The sequence below is a fragment of the Ceratotherium simum genome, chromosome 22 (genome assembly GCF_057802395.1).
Source record: "Ceratotherium simum simum isolate JZ-2026a chromosome 22, ASM5780239v1, whole genome shotgun sequence".
Classification (NCBI taxonomy): Eukaryota; Metazoa; Chordata; class Mammalia; order Perissodactyla; family Rhinocerotidae; genus Ceratotherium; species Ceratotherium simum.
The window spans coordinates 14,395,918-14,410,609 of NC_141921.1; the positions used below are offsets into that span (position 1 = coordinate 14,395,918).

Here is a 14,692-nt window from a genome sequence, read left to right on the forward strand (position 1 = left end):
CAATCACAGCTGAGCCATAGTATTAATTATTAGAACCAATTGACTGTTTAGACTCTGATGTTTTAACTAATCACCACTAATGGCAGACACTGGTGGGCAATCACAGTCATTTAGTTCTCAGGTAAACGCCTTCTCATAGCTGAGAGCAGACTAGAGGGGGTCCAGCAATAACTGGGATCTGGGAATGATGGGAGGGGGATTACAGCTGCCGGAAAGAGGCACTCCTCTCTTCCCTGGTGGCCTTGGGCCAGCAGCCTGGAGTCCAGGGGGCCCTCTGGACCAGCCAGTTTCCCTGGGGCAAGTCAGCTGAGCCCTGCCTTGGAGGTGGGTTGGCTTCCTTCCCCATCGTCTTACTTTCTGCTGTTTGGCTTCAGTCTCCCCTTTGGACTTAGAATTCTGTCATGGGAGTCACCAGCAACCACTGCTCTGGACCAGAAATGTCTTAGCTGCTCCCCTTCCCCGAGTTGCTTTTCAGTTGTAGTTCCTAAAAGTCCACTTCCAGGAAGAGTCATTTAGACAGGTTCAAATCCCACCTTCCACCTGGGGCATCAGCTGGATGCTGGTTGGGACAGGAAGCTGTACCCTGTCCATTCTGGCTGAGGCTTAAGTGAAGAGGGCAGAAAACCATGTGCTGTGTGCTGCTGGGTGTGGAGAGAACTCCGGGCTAGGGATGTGACCTGACAGGACATCTGCTTACCTATCCTGCCTTCTTCATATCGAGGCCCTGGAGCCCCAGCCTGCACGCGGCCCTGACCCGCCCTGAGGCCCTGGCCCCTCCTACACCTGCTCCAGCCTCGCTGGTGAAGCCAGATCTCCAGAACTCAGGAAGGCCAGCTTCGGAGTGGAGGCCAGGCAGGGCAGGACCAGAGGGTCCAGATGTCCTGGAGGGGGTGGCCTAGGTGCCCATGGCCAGTAGGTGTCGCTGTGGCTCCAGCACTGGGAGGGGGTGTCAGGCAGGGGGCCCTGGAGCAGGCCCAGGTGCCTGGTGCCCCTTGGCCTCCCCTGCCCCCACCTCAGGCCTTCCTGCCAGGAAAGCTTCCCCAGTGCTTCTCAAACTTTCAGTGTAAGGCGGAACCCTTCAGGGTTCGTGTTAAAATGTAGACTATGATTGGGTAGCTCTGGAGCCGATCCCAAGACTGCGCATTTCTAGAGCTCCGAGGGGCAGCCGATGCTGCTGCTCTGTGGACCACCCTTTGAGTAGCAAGGTCCTAACCTAGCCGGCTCCCTAGTGGGCGGGACACTGACTCTGATCCCTTCCAAAGCCAATCCTCACCCTCACTCCTATTTCCTCAATAAAGCTCCCAGACCAGAGGCCATGGGTAACTATTAGGAATCCCCTCTTTTTGGAGACAGGCTCAGCTAGACCAGCATGAAGCAGGCAGTTTTTAGGGAAGCTCTGAAGCAAAACCTAACCCCAGTCCTCCGAGCCAACCCAGCCCTACCTCCTAGCTTAAATCCTGAACTTAAATCTAAACCCAAATTCAGTCCTAATTCCCCAAATTAACCCCAGTTCCCACCCTCAGAGCTATATCCCAATACCAAACTCAGCCCAACTCTTGTGCCCCCTTAAGTCCATTTCTCCCAGGAAATGGAGCCCTTAGGACAGAGAAGAACATGGGGCAAGGACATCCCTTGCTTGAGTCCCATCCCAAGGGGACAGGGATGCCCCCTTAGTGTCTCTCATAACCTTCCTGGTCCCCTGCCATACTTTCTTCTCAATACCAGCCTGAGCCATGACAGTGGGGCAGTGGGATCTGGGACATATGCCTCATCAAGTGAGTCCAGGCCTCAGTAATGGAGCCCAGGCAGAGGGGAAAAGCCATTTGGCAGGCACGTTGAGAATAGGCATTCCCACACGCTTCCTGGAAAGCTCCTTCTGTCGGGAACACGGGCCTCTTGTCCTTGCCCCATGTTCTCCTCTGTCCTAAGGGCTCTATTTCCTGGGATGTGGGGAAGGCAGGGAGGAAGTGTGTGCATCAGCCCAGCCCTGATTGCAGGTAGAAAGGGAGGATACGTGTATCTCTGTTTATGGGTATGCGTGTGTGAGTGTGGGAGGTAAAGTGGAATGTGTGCATGTGTGTCTGCAGGCAAAGCACCCTCCACGACTTTTCTTTCTAAATCAAGGTTTCTCTAAGGGGACCTCCTCTTTCCCAGCCCTGTCCACTGTCTGGCCCTCCTGGGCACTACAGAAGCTGATTCTTGCAGGAGTGGGGGTGATGGGTTATATGAGCTGGACTGTAAAAGTTTACCCCTGACAAGTCTGACATTTGTGATTTTTAAGTACGAATGCTATTCTAAATAGGAGCAATTTGGCTATGCACTGTGACCTACTCCCCAAGTCTGGAGTACAGGAGATGGGTCCAAACAGAGAAAAACCCTCTCTCACACTGTGAGGTGTTGTGTCATAAAAAATACTCCTGCACGTGCCAAACACTTCTGCCTTTAAGAAGCCCCCACCCCCCGTTTATAAATAGCTCTATTTAGGAAAACTACCTCTGCCTTTATAAAGCATGTCCACATTTACAAAATATCTCTATAGTTTTACAAATCACTTTCTCATCAACCATTTAAATTAAAAGATCCTTTTGAATACCTTGGAAAAGTTACTTAACTTCTCTGTGCCTCAATTTTCTCATCTGTAAAATGGAAAGAATAAAATTACCTACTTCCCAGGTTTTTGCACAAAATCATTCAAATAGTGCCTGGCACATATAGGCCCTTTATGTCAAGTATTTGCTATTATTATTATTATTAATATCTTGGGATATTTAGCACCTTAGATAGGGAAAGGTAAAGCACTTGTCTGAAGTCTGCTGCTAGTAAGTTTTAAAAGGAAACTTTTGGCTTCTATGGGCCAATGCTGTGTTCTGTCTACTACACTGAAAACATCTGGCCAAAGTAATCCGTATCAGGAAGCAAAGATTGACTGGGCAGGACAGTCGGTCCACTGGTCCCCAGCGCCTTGCTGGGTCTAGGGCATGGGAGGGAAAAGGCAGGGGGGCCTTGCCTCCCATTGTTGAATTGTGGGAACCTGTGGGGTCCACGTGTGGGGAGGAGACTCAGTAGGCTCTGCTACTGGGTCTGTTCTGTGGCTGCCTCCTGGGCTTCCATGACCCGGAGAGACAGCTGGAGGAGACACTTACCATGGCAGCTCTGGACCCAATCCCCCAACAGAAATGTTTCCCTCTCCCCTCAAGCTTGCGTCCTTCTCCTTTCTTCCCACATTGGTATACCCCTCCACCCGCACTCCCTGCATTCTGCCCTGGTGGCTCAGTCATTGGCAGAATCCCACGGCCAGGGCTGGGCTGAAGGTAGGGAGCAGGATTTAGGAAGGAGCCTGCGAGGGTGGAACATGAGTTCTGGAGTCAGACAGACCTGGTCTTGAAACCCACTTTAGCATTACTAGCCATGTTTCTTCTGGGCAAGTGCCTTACTCTGAGTCTTCATTTCCTCATACCTAGAGACTGAGGAGAATAATACCGGCCTCCCAGGTTGCTTGAACAAATGAATGAGATGAGTGTACATAGGCTGAAGCACAGAGATTTGCACAGAGTAGGTCTCAGCATGCCTTCCTGGCCTTCTGGGGAAATCAGGGAGCAGCTGTGGGCCTGGGAGTGCAGGGGGACCAGGCTGACAACCTGGGAGCCTTGGGGAGGCTTTGCCCACAGGCTTTAGAGTTCCTCCTTCTGTACAGGCCTGGCTGTCCCCCAGGCAGAGTGGTCATCAGGACAACACAGACCAGTGTCATGAGGAAGGCAGCTGCATGGGGGGTTGGGCTGAAGGTTATGTGCAAAGAGGGCCTGAGACAGGGGCAGCTGGGAGGCCTGGCCAGGCACAGCCTGTTACCAGCTGCACCATGGGCCTCTAAGCCCTGCCACCACCAGCACCCCCTAGCTGAAAGTCACCAGCCCAGGCTCCCTTGTCCTAGTTCTCAGTTCAAATTCCAGAGGGGGCTGGGGGAAGGAATCCCGGTGAAGTCTACCACAGCTCAGGCTGGGTCTGCTCAAGGGAAAGTCTGCCCTCTGCCCTCTCTCCATCTGTCCCTTGGTCTGTCTGTCTCTTTCTCTCTTTTTCATTTTTATCCTGAGCAGTTCCAAACTTAGTCCTGGAGCACCCTCACAGTTTGGGGGCCAGTACTGTGGGGTGTGGAGAGAAGTGAGGCCCAGGCTCAGAAGCGCACAGACTGGGCACAGAAGATACCACTGTGAGGCTGAAGTGAGAAGGAGAATGAGGTTGGGGCTCAGAGGAGGAGAGGGCCTCCTGGAGGAGGGTGTGCAGGAAGTCTGGAGTGTAGGATGGCAAGAGGAGGAATAGTGGAGCAACCACCAAGACAAAGGCAGAGAGACAGCTCAGCAGGGCTGGCGAGTGTGGCTAGAGTAGAAGGAGGATGAAGGGAGGAATGGGGTCTGGGCAATAGAGGTTGGTGGGGGCTCCCCTGGGCCTTCGCTCTGTAGGCATTTGGAGCCCAGGGTGCTTTGTGAGCCAGGGAATAACATGGCCTTGGCATTCAGAGCTGGGAGGATTTACAGACCATGTTATTGACCCCCCCAATCTTTAGACAGGGAATTGAGGCTTGTGACTAGAATAGTCCTTTGCAGGACACGTCTTGGCCGTGTCTATAACCACACCCTGATAAGCCAGGCCCTGGCACAGCAGTTTGCTCCTTGTGCATGGGAGAGGTGGCTGGGATTATCATCCGCATTTTACTGACGAGGGAACCGAGACTCAGAGGAGTCAGGTAAGATACCCGAAGACCACGGCAGCACATAACGCAGCTGGGACTTGAAGGGGCCTGGCTTCCTTAGCAGGGCCGGCTGGGGCGTCACGTGTGGACCACTGCTTACCAGGCCAGCCTTGTGCCTTCCCACTTCTCCCCGTGCACACCATTGCTCTGGTCACACCGAATTCTTTTAGTTTCTCAGATGGGCCATTTTCTCTCACCTTTGGGCCTCTACATTGATTGTTCCCTCTACCTGGAAAACCTCCTTTCAGATCTCAGCTTTAAGGTGAACTCTTCTAGGAAGCAGTATTATTTGAAACTTTAGGCTAGACTATGTGTCCCCATAGCCCCCAAGCCTTACCTGTCACACTGTCATCACACTTTACTTGTCTATTTTCTCAAGAGGGCCTGGCACAGTGAGTGATATCAAATGAATGAACGATGGAGGGTGAGCTAATGCCCACCCCAGCTTTCCTATTCGCTAGCTCTGGTATTAGCAGCATCCAATCCCCATCAGCTCCTGAGTAAGCAGCTGGGAGAGAGGCTGGGCTCAAAGAACAGAGATGGTGCTGGGAACAGCTGTGCGCCTGCCAGGAGTAAACACTCAGGAGGGGGCAGTGGAGAAAGCAAAGATTCACTCAAGTTCAAGTTCAATGCAAAACCTGGCCCAAAGCAGGAAGTATTCAGGGCCCCAGCGGAAGGCCCCTTTGGGCTGGGAGAGCTCCGAGGAAGAATGGGGCTCCTAAAGGCTGAGAAGGTGCCACTGAGAGGAAGGCCCTTGAAGGATAAGCAGTACTGAGCTTCATGGAAAGCAGAGGACTAAAAGCCTGGGAGCAGAGGGACAAGTAGGAGCAAAAATGGACAGGAAGGAATTCAGCCCCTACCTAGACTCTCCTTGCCCAGCAGGGCCTCGTGCGGGTGATCGCCCAGGAGGCTGGCCTTCCCAACATGCGCAGTGGATGAGCTGGGATGTCATAAACCACACCTATGAATCCTGGCACCAGATGCCTGCTCCCCAGCTCAAGGCTTACCACAGAAAATGCATTCTCTGAGGACCAGCACCCGCACGGTCACAGAGCCACACATATCAGCCCCAGTGTGCCCTGTGCATCCCCAGCAGTAACTCTGTCCTCGTATCCGGCTTTGCCTTGGGCCCAAGACCCTCACCCGTTTCTGCTATAGCACTTCGCATCTGAACGTGCACCAGGGCTCACAGCCTGCAGGCCTCTCCACGCAGCCTTGGCTCAACCAGCTGATGGATCGTGTGCACCCCTTTTGCTGCACCGCACCCGCTCCAGAGCAGGAGCTCCCTGAGTGCAGGGGCCTGGGCTTAGAATGATCTTGTTCTTTGTAGTTCCCAGCCTAGGTATTGTTTATAAACACATGTTAAATTTAACTATTGGGAGAGACAGAGAAGTAAAAGACACAGGGATGAGGGTTTTGCCTTCCTTAAGCCTGTTTTGTTACAAGTAAAAATGGAGACAGTAATTCCCATCACCTGGGACTCTTGGGAAGCGTAAGTGAGATTAAGCTTCACCTTACTCCACCTTGAGGAGGTGGACATTCTTGTTGTCTCTATTTTACAGCTGAGCACATTGGGGCTCAGAGAGGCTTGGTGACTTGCCTAAGGTCACACAGCAGGGAAATGGAGGGGCTGGGATTCAAATGAATGCTCCCCACACCGTACCACTCCCCAGCTTCCTGGAGGCTGTGAAGTTCAGCTAGAGGTAGGGAGGTGCAAGTCATGTTGGGGAGTCAGGTAAGGCTTCTTATCCGACCAGCTGAGAGTTGGGAGTTCAATCTGAAGCACGCAGCAACCAGGCAGGTGAGTCAGAAAGGAGAAATAGTGGGAAGGGCCATGCTGAAGCTAGGGGTCTCCTCAGGGAGAAGGCATGGCCTTGTCCTCTGGAAACCTGATGAATTCTGGAAGAGGAGGTGGCCTCAGGCACAGGAAGGGCAGCGTGAGGGCTGGTGTAGAAGTGCATGGTGGTAAGGGAGGCCTGAGATCACAGGGTCTTGAAGGTGGGAGAGCCATTGGAGACGGATGGCAGAGGGAGTCCACCCAGCCCTGGTACTCTGCACACCCTGGTACCCTAGGCAGGGGCAGGGATTGGCCATCTGCCACCCTCCTCACACCTGGGCTGGGGCCCAGCCCATAGGCAGCCCTAGGCTCCAGCCACCTCTGCCCCCTGGTCCAGCAGCAGGCCCAGCTGGCTCACCTTCTCAATCAATACTGCACTCTTAATGGGTCCAGCCACCAGCACCAACCAGGGGCATTAAATGTTAATTATATCTATTTGGATTTGAAAAATTTTATTACTCGAGTTAATTATGGCTGGAGTCATAAAAAGGTTTCAGAGTGAAAGGGCTGCCTTATTGGGGCCACTTTCCCCAAGACAGATTGGAAAGGAAAAGAAGAAATAAAAGCATCTGGCTCCAAGGGCCGGGCACTCCACATCCACCAGGCTGAGAGCCCTGTGCTCAGGACCCACATCCTCCAAGACCTCAAGTGCAGCTCAGCCAAGGGCAGTGCTGGCGCCCAGACCACAGGAGAGGCCTTTCCTGGGAGGGCAGGCCCATGGCTCCCAGCCCTGGTGTGAGTGGTGCTGTCAGCAGAGAAGGGCCGCCTGCCAGGGGAGGCTCCAGGGAAACTGCCACCCTGCTGAGAACAGCAGGCTCCTGGAGACCTGGGGTTGCAGGACATGCCCAGGGCTCCTCTCCAAGTGGTCCTAATCCTGGGAACTCCTCCAGCCCAGCCCACCCCCTCCACCCCGGGCCTGGCCCCACCCAGCCCAGTCTGATTGCTTCCTGCCAGCCCCACTTATGATTCATGGGCCTGACCTTGGGCTATAAAGTGTTCACTCCGGCGGGCATAGAGGCAGGATTTACAGCCCTGGGGTCAGCTGTAGGCAATGACACACACAATAGCTGACTCACAAGGGTGCCCCATTCCTAGCCCACACATAATTCTCTCTTGCACACACAGGTACCTATACACACATCTTGACAGAGACACAAATGCACATTCATGCCCAGGAGCTGTCCTGCTCCCGCATCGGTCATGGGAGTTCCATTTGTGGAGCCAGTACTGGGTGTAAGGTGCTGTACAAGCATTTGTCTAATCCTTAATGCTGATCCTGTAGGGGCGAAATCAGTGTTTCTCATTTTATAGAAGAGGAAGCAAACTAAGGTTCAGGCAGGTGAAGTTTTTTGAGCACACGTGCCCTACAAGAGAGAACCAGCTCTACAGAGAACCCCATGCCCCTACTGTTGGCCAGGGAAATAGTAACTGCACTGGACAGCCTGCGCTGTGGCAGCCTGGGGGTTAGTGGGCCATCCCATCCCTTTCCCTCTTCCCCATCAGAGGAGCTGGAGAATGGTTCAGAGGGAGAGGGAAAGTTCCAGAGGCAGACCTGCTCCCCACCCCCCAAAGTGATAGAGAGGAGCAGGGATAAAACCAGGAGAGGAACACCTTAAACCAGACATGAGATTGGAATTCAAACTGCACAAACTTTTAGAAAACAGAAGTAATTGGGAATTGAGGGGAATTTGCCCATGTCGTTAGGGGATCAATTACCCATCCAAGAAAGAGTATTTGCCAAGGTATAGCAGGTAAAGACCAAGGGGAAAAGATCTGATATTTGTACCTCCCAAGGTGAGCTATTCAATAAACTGTTTTTATTATTACGATTGTCATTATTGTTGCCGTTCTTATTCTGTTTCTGAGAAGAACATGTTCAGCTCAAATATCATTTGCCTCAACTTGGTTCCTTCCATCTTACCACGTCTCAGAATTTCTGCCTTTTCTCCAAAACCAGTGCCGACAGTCCTTTAGAGCCAGCCGGTTCCCTCCATCCTCGGCAGGGATTCACCCTCACGGCTGTTCCTCCCCCTCTGGCGTCTCTGCCCCTAGATTAGTTCCTTCTCCTGTGTAACTTCTCTTACAATGGCTAGCCCTTCCCTTGACCTCGCTGATTCCTATACCACCCTCCTAATTTTCTTCTGTCTTCTAGTCTGCCCCCTGGAATAAGGGGCCTCCTTCTCACGGCATCTGCGGCTTTTCCTCAGTGCTCCTGCTCTGCCATCTCATACGGCTGTCTACCTCTCCCTGTCCCTCCCTCCTCTCCAGGTCACCTGATGCCAGGATCTTGTCTCCTCTTCCCAGTTCCCCTGACTCAAGGCTCACTCCTGTGCTCTTGCTCCTGAAGAACTGATCTTCCCCTCTAGGATGTCAACTTCCCCTTTCTGCATGATTCCCAAAACTGCCTCCAATTTGACGTCACTCCTGACCTGCCATCCTGACTGTCACCTGCCCAAAGGACATTTCCATTTGGATGCTCTACTCTCCTCCCAAGTGAAACATGCGGAAATTGTAAATAATAATGTTCTCTTCAAAATGGCTCCCTTTCCTCCACCTCATTTCTTTCTTTCTTTTTTTTTTGTGAGGAAGATTAGCCCTGAGCTAACTTCTGTTGCCAATCCTCCTCTTTTTGCCGAGGTAGACTGGCCCTGGGCTAACACCTGTGCCCATCTTCCTTTACTTTATGTGGGACGCTGCCACAGCATGGGTTGACAAGCGGTGCCTCGGTGCGCACCCGGGATCCAAACCTGAGAACGCCTAGGCCGCCGCAGCAGAGTGCACGCACTTAACCGCTGTGCCACTGGGCGGCCCCCCTCCACCTCATTTCTATCATTAAATAACTATTGTTCTGGTCAACTAGCTTCCCCAAACACAGAGCCACGGACTAAATTAATGCATTGAGCAAATATTTTCCAGGTAACTACCATGTGCAAAGCCCAAATAGCCAAGAGCAGTGGGGGTGGCGGTGGGAGGCAGGAAGAACAAGGAGATAGCATGATGCCACTGAGAGTGAGGGCTCTGGAATCAGGTAGATTTGGGTCCACAGCCTGGCCTCACCACTTGCGAGCTCTGTGATATTAGGCGAGTTACTTGAAGTGAGCGTGGACAGGGGACTTGCTATGTGCCACACACTGACCTAACAGCCTTACCTTTATAATTCACTTCATCGTCACAACCATCTTCACAACACTATGATTGTTCCATTTTAGAGATTGGACAACCAGATGCAGAGACGTTAAGGAACTTGCCCAAGGTCACACAGCTTAGTGAGTGGCAGAGCCAAGAGATGAACCCAGGCAGATTGGCAGTCTGTGCTTATGACCCTCTCAGGGTCTCAGTTTTGTTCTGTTTTGCTTACTATTGTGTCAACTAGTATCTAGGAACCCATTAAATATCTGTTGAGTAAAAGAGTACAAATAAATGACTAAAATGTACCTACTGGGTTTTTTTTTTTTTGTGAGGAAGATCAGCCCTGAGCTAAGATCCATGCCAATCTTCCTCGTCTTTGCTGAGGAAGACTGGCCCTGAGCTAACATTTATTGCCAGTCCTCCTCCTTTTTTTCCCCCAAAGCCCCAGTAGATAGTTGTATGTCATAGCTGCACATCCTTCTAGTTGCTGTATGTGGGATGCTGCCTCAGCATGGCTGGACAAGCGGTGTGTCGGTGCGCTCCCGGGATCCAAACCCGGGCTACCAGTAGCAGAGCGTGCGCGCTTAACCGCCAAGCCACGGGGCCGGCCCCCTATTGGCTTTGATAGATTGAGTAGTTGCTGACCTTGGCAAAAGCAGGGTCAAGGGAGCGATGGGGCCACAGGTGAAGCTGCAGCGGTGTAAGGAAGGAATGGGAGGGAAGGAGGATAGATGGTGTCAAGTGTGGACGACCCATTCAAGAACTTGAAGCGAGGAGCCAGAGGGGTACAGGGTCTGGATAATGACTACTGTGTGTTTCTTTTTAGTTTATGGAAGAGCCTTGGAGCTCCAGGAGAGAGCACCACTGCTGGTGCCAGGCCTCATAGAGGACATGAGGAAATGGGTTCCCAAGTACCAGGAGAGGGAATAATTCCTGCCCATGAGGGACATTCATCTGTTGGAGAGGGAGATGGGTTAATCAGGAGAAGGGAGATACTACCTTAATACCATCTTTGCCAGGAGAGCCGGGTGACCTGGAGGGTAGGCGTTCAAGCTTCGTTCCTCTGCTTTTCCCCAGGATGCCTAGTGCTAGCTCCAGAAAGAGGGGCTCAGGTGGCTGGATTAGAAATGACTACATCTGGCTGTCCCAAGACAAGCTAGGGACGGGACAGGGGTGGGGTGGGCAACTCTGAGGCTACAAATATCTGAGCCCCAAGCCCCAGGCTTGCTGGTACCAGCAGCTACTAAAGGGCAGCCAGCTAGGATTTCCCCAGCATCCTACACCCTGACCAGGGAGCCAACCCCTATTTCCAGAGCTGGAGCCAGCTAGGCTTTCCTTGAGTGAAGCAATAAAAGGGGAAAATCAACATCCCAATGATCTTGTTTATGGTGCTAAGTAAGCTGTACAGCTTAATCCATTCGAGGTTAATGAATTTATGACTTGTTTTGGAATTTGACAAGGGCTGTAAAAGAGGAATGAAGCTCTGGGCAGCTCCTTCCCTAGCAGCTGCTTAGGGTTAGACTAGCCTAGCTTGGCCCACCCGGGTGAAGGAGGGGAGATTTACGTGGTGGGTTCATGGCCAACTGTCTGAATTGAGTGGACCAAAGGAGGGACAATCCGAGGGCCTTTCTGTAACTCTCTGGTGGGCTGCAGTGAGCTGGGGCCCTGAGGCCCTTTGTGTCTCGGTCCAGTCACTTAACCTCTCTGAGCCTCATCTGTAAGAGAAGGATGATACCATCTACCTCATAGTATAGCGGTGAAAATGATGTGAGGTAAGGCATGTAAAGAAATTAGCATTAGTCCTCAATAAATGTTAGCTGTAGTCATTATCATTTCATTCAGTCTTACGTTGTCATTTGCTGTTTACTTCTTTATGTCCTTCACCATTTCGCCATTCATTCAGAAATCCAATAATATATATATATTTTTTTTGTGAGGAAGATCAGCCCTGAGCTAACATCCATGCTAATCCTCCTCTTTGTGCTGAGGAAGACCGGCCCTAAGCTAACATCTATTGCCAATCCTCCTCCTTTTTTCTGTCCCCCAAAGCCCCAGTAGATAGTTGTATGTCATAGTTGCACATCCTTCTAGTTGCTGTATGTGGGATGCGGCCAGCACGGCCGGAGAAGCGATGTGTCGGTGTGCGCCTGGGATCCGAACCTGGGCCACCAGTAGCGGAGTGCGTGCACTTAACCACTAAGCCAGGGGGCTGGCCCGAGAAATCCAATAAATCTTTATTAAGAAATTACCCTGTATGCCAGGCCTTGCGTCAGACGCAATTTGGTGTGAGAGGCATACACCTAAAACACATTAAAAATAAAGGGAGACCAGTGCTGGGAAGGAGGAACGTACAAGTTACTCCGGAAGCACAGAGAAAGGAGGGGCTCAGCCCGCATCTCTGCTCTAAGCCACTCTGAACATCGCCTTCTACTGATACGGCACTTGGCAGGTCACATGACACTTTCATGTGATTAATTCTTTTGATTCTCACAACAATCCCATAATGATCACATTTTCTAAATAAAAAATTAGAACCCAGTGTGACCACCTGGTGCAACAACAGGTCAAAACATTTGGAATTGGGGCAGTTTAGAAAATCTGGGATGTGCTGAGTTCCGTAAACAGAGAGAGCAGGCATTTCTAGTATCTCTATTCACACAGGAAAATGAAGCTAAAATCGTCAGTGGGAGAACTGAGGCTTCATCTCATTCATTCACGGATTACTTTTCAGGGCTGCCAAGGTCAAGGGCTGTGCTGCTTACTTCTGGGTATCTAGTGCCTAGTACAAAACCTCACAGGGTTTAGGGCCTCAATAAATGTTTCTCAGATAAGTAAATGAATCTTTGTATAATTGTATACTATCTCCTCCTGGGAGCAAAACTCTTCAAAAGAGATGTCAATATAGTATTCATCATTTTCTCTTCCTTCCCTCCCATCCTCTCTAGAAAGTGCTCTTGCTAGGATTGTTAGTGACGTCCAGTCTGCCAGCTCCAATGGTGAAGTCTCAGTAACTTGCTTCTTATTCAGCAGCAGCAACTTGAGCACAGATCACTTCCTCCTTGAACACTTATTTTACTTGGCTGCCATTACAACACACCCTCCTGTTTTCTTCTTGCTTCACTGGACGCTCCTTCTTAGTCTTCTTGCTGGAGGCCCCTCCTTCTCCCATCCTCTGAACACTGGAGTGCAAGAACAGATACATCAGAAGGTGGACCGACGCTGCAGTTCAGGATCCAGGGCCCTCTCTGCTTGTGCTGGGGTGCTGGTTTCTCAGGCTTTTCCTCAGGGAGGATCTCTTCCCTGTTCCCCTCATCCTAACTCGCTGACCCCCAGTTGTAGTGTTTTCAAAGTCATCTCTCTTACTCGGACTGTCCTCATTCTTCTACTCTGAAACTAGAGTTCCTCTGGGATCTATTGGTAACTCCCAACAAACAAACCAAGAGCCCAGGGATCAGGCAGCTCCCATTTAGTTGGTAAGGAAATTGCCTCCCAAGGTGAGTGCTGGGTGTTTCATGCAGCCCCAGGATCAGCACAGGTCGCATACAGGAAGTGGAGGAGGCATGGAGGCTGGTGCTGGCTGGCTTATCCCTTGGCCACACTAACGCAGCACTGACAGATAATGCCCGTTCCCATGTACCTGACTAGTGGGCACAGCTGCTTCATACCTAGACATGAAATCCAAGAGTGTAAAGACTACAAGAGTAGAATAAGAAGACCAGGCTTGGGCCTCAGCTTTGCCAAAGAGGAATGAATAAAATACTAGGAGATCCCAGGTTCTATCCAGGTTCCCCAAAAGAAGGCCCAGGATCCTGCCCACTGTCGCCTCCAAGGCCTCTTTCTTCTCCCACATCCTTTACCTCTTCATAGCATCCACTCTGTACCTCAGCTCTCTCTCCAAAGTCCCTCAAATCTCCTTCCCTCTGCCCAAAAGATGATACTCTTAGGAAAACACTGAGGTTTTGGTTCTGTCTTTCCCCTTCCCATGCACTCCAGACCTGAAAGCCATGGTTGCCTGGCTGGAGGCTTCATTTTGTCTGGAGACCCCGCCTCCCTACTCCTCAGGCGTGTGTGGGAAAGATCTTGGCCGAAGCAAGGATTCCCTGACTAGGACCCTGGGGAGTCCTTTGCTCTCCGGGGAGGGTCCCTGTGGGCTCTACCTGTCCAGCTGGCCCCACTGCAGGGGACAGGCAGCTGGGAGCTGTCCTGCAGGCGTAGAGGCTGAAACAGGCTAATGAATCCTGATGGGAGAAGTGACCTTTTCCAAATGCCACATGTCATTGGATTTTATATCACACAAGGACAATGTGCCATGGGTATTAAAATCGTTTTTCCAATAGTTATATATGTGTGTGAGTGTGGTGCAGAGTCTGTATGACGAGAGGAAAATCCTAATGAAGATGTCATCAAATGAGCCTTCTCTCCTCAGTACCAGACAAGCAGTCCTTCAGGCCACTCCCTCTCTCAGCCAGGGTTTGGCCCTAGACCTTAACTCTTGAGCAGGGATAAGCCTTTCTCCCATTAAGTTCCCCTGGCCCAGACCCTGGCTCTGAGCCTGGCCTTGGCTCCACTTCCAGGTCAAGGAAGTTCTACCCAACATCAGAGGAAAAGCAAGACCTGGAGGGGCAATCATCCAGAAAGTTGGGGCCCTTCTAGACACAGGCCCCAGGCATACTGTTCTCCTCTCCTCAGTCTTCTAGAGAAGCCAGAGGACACTTCAGGAAGGAAGGACACACAACCGGAGAGAGCAGGCTGGGTGGCAAGTGTGGCGGTCAGAGGCTTCCAGAGCTCTGAAGGCCAGGAGAGGCTGGACTTAAAGCCAAGAACCCCTGATTATTCGGTTTAAAGCCTTAAGAGGTCTTATGGTCCACCCTAGCTCCACAATATTCCTGACAGGTGACCTGCCTAACACCTCCAGAGCCACGAGGCTCCAGATATCCCCAGGCAGCATTTTTGCTCTGGAGAGCTTTGGCTGTTTAGAGAGT

At 51.5% G+C, this 14,692-nt stretch overlaps 1 protein-coding gene across 2 annotated transcripts in view; it reads right to left on the minus strand.

Moving 5' to 3' along the window:
* RNF220 (ring finger protein 220) overlaps window positions 1-14,692 on the minus strand; it is a 220,585-nt gene that overhangs the window by 51,864 nt on the left and 154,029 nt on the right. The window lies entirely within an intron of this gene.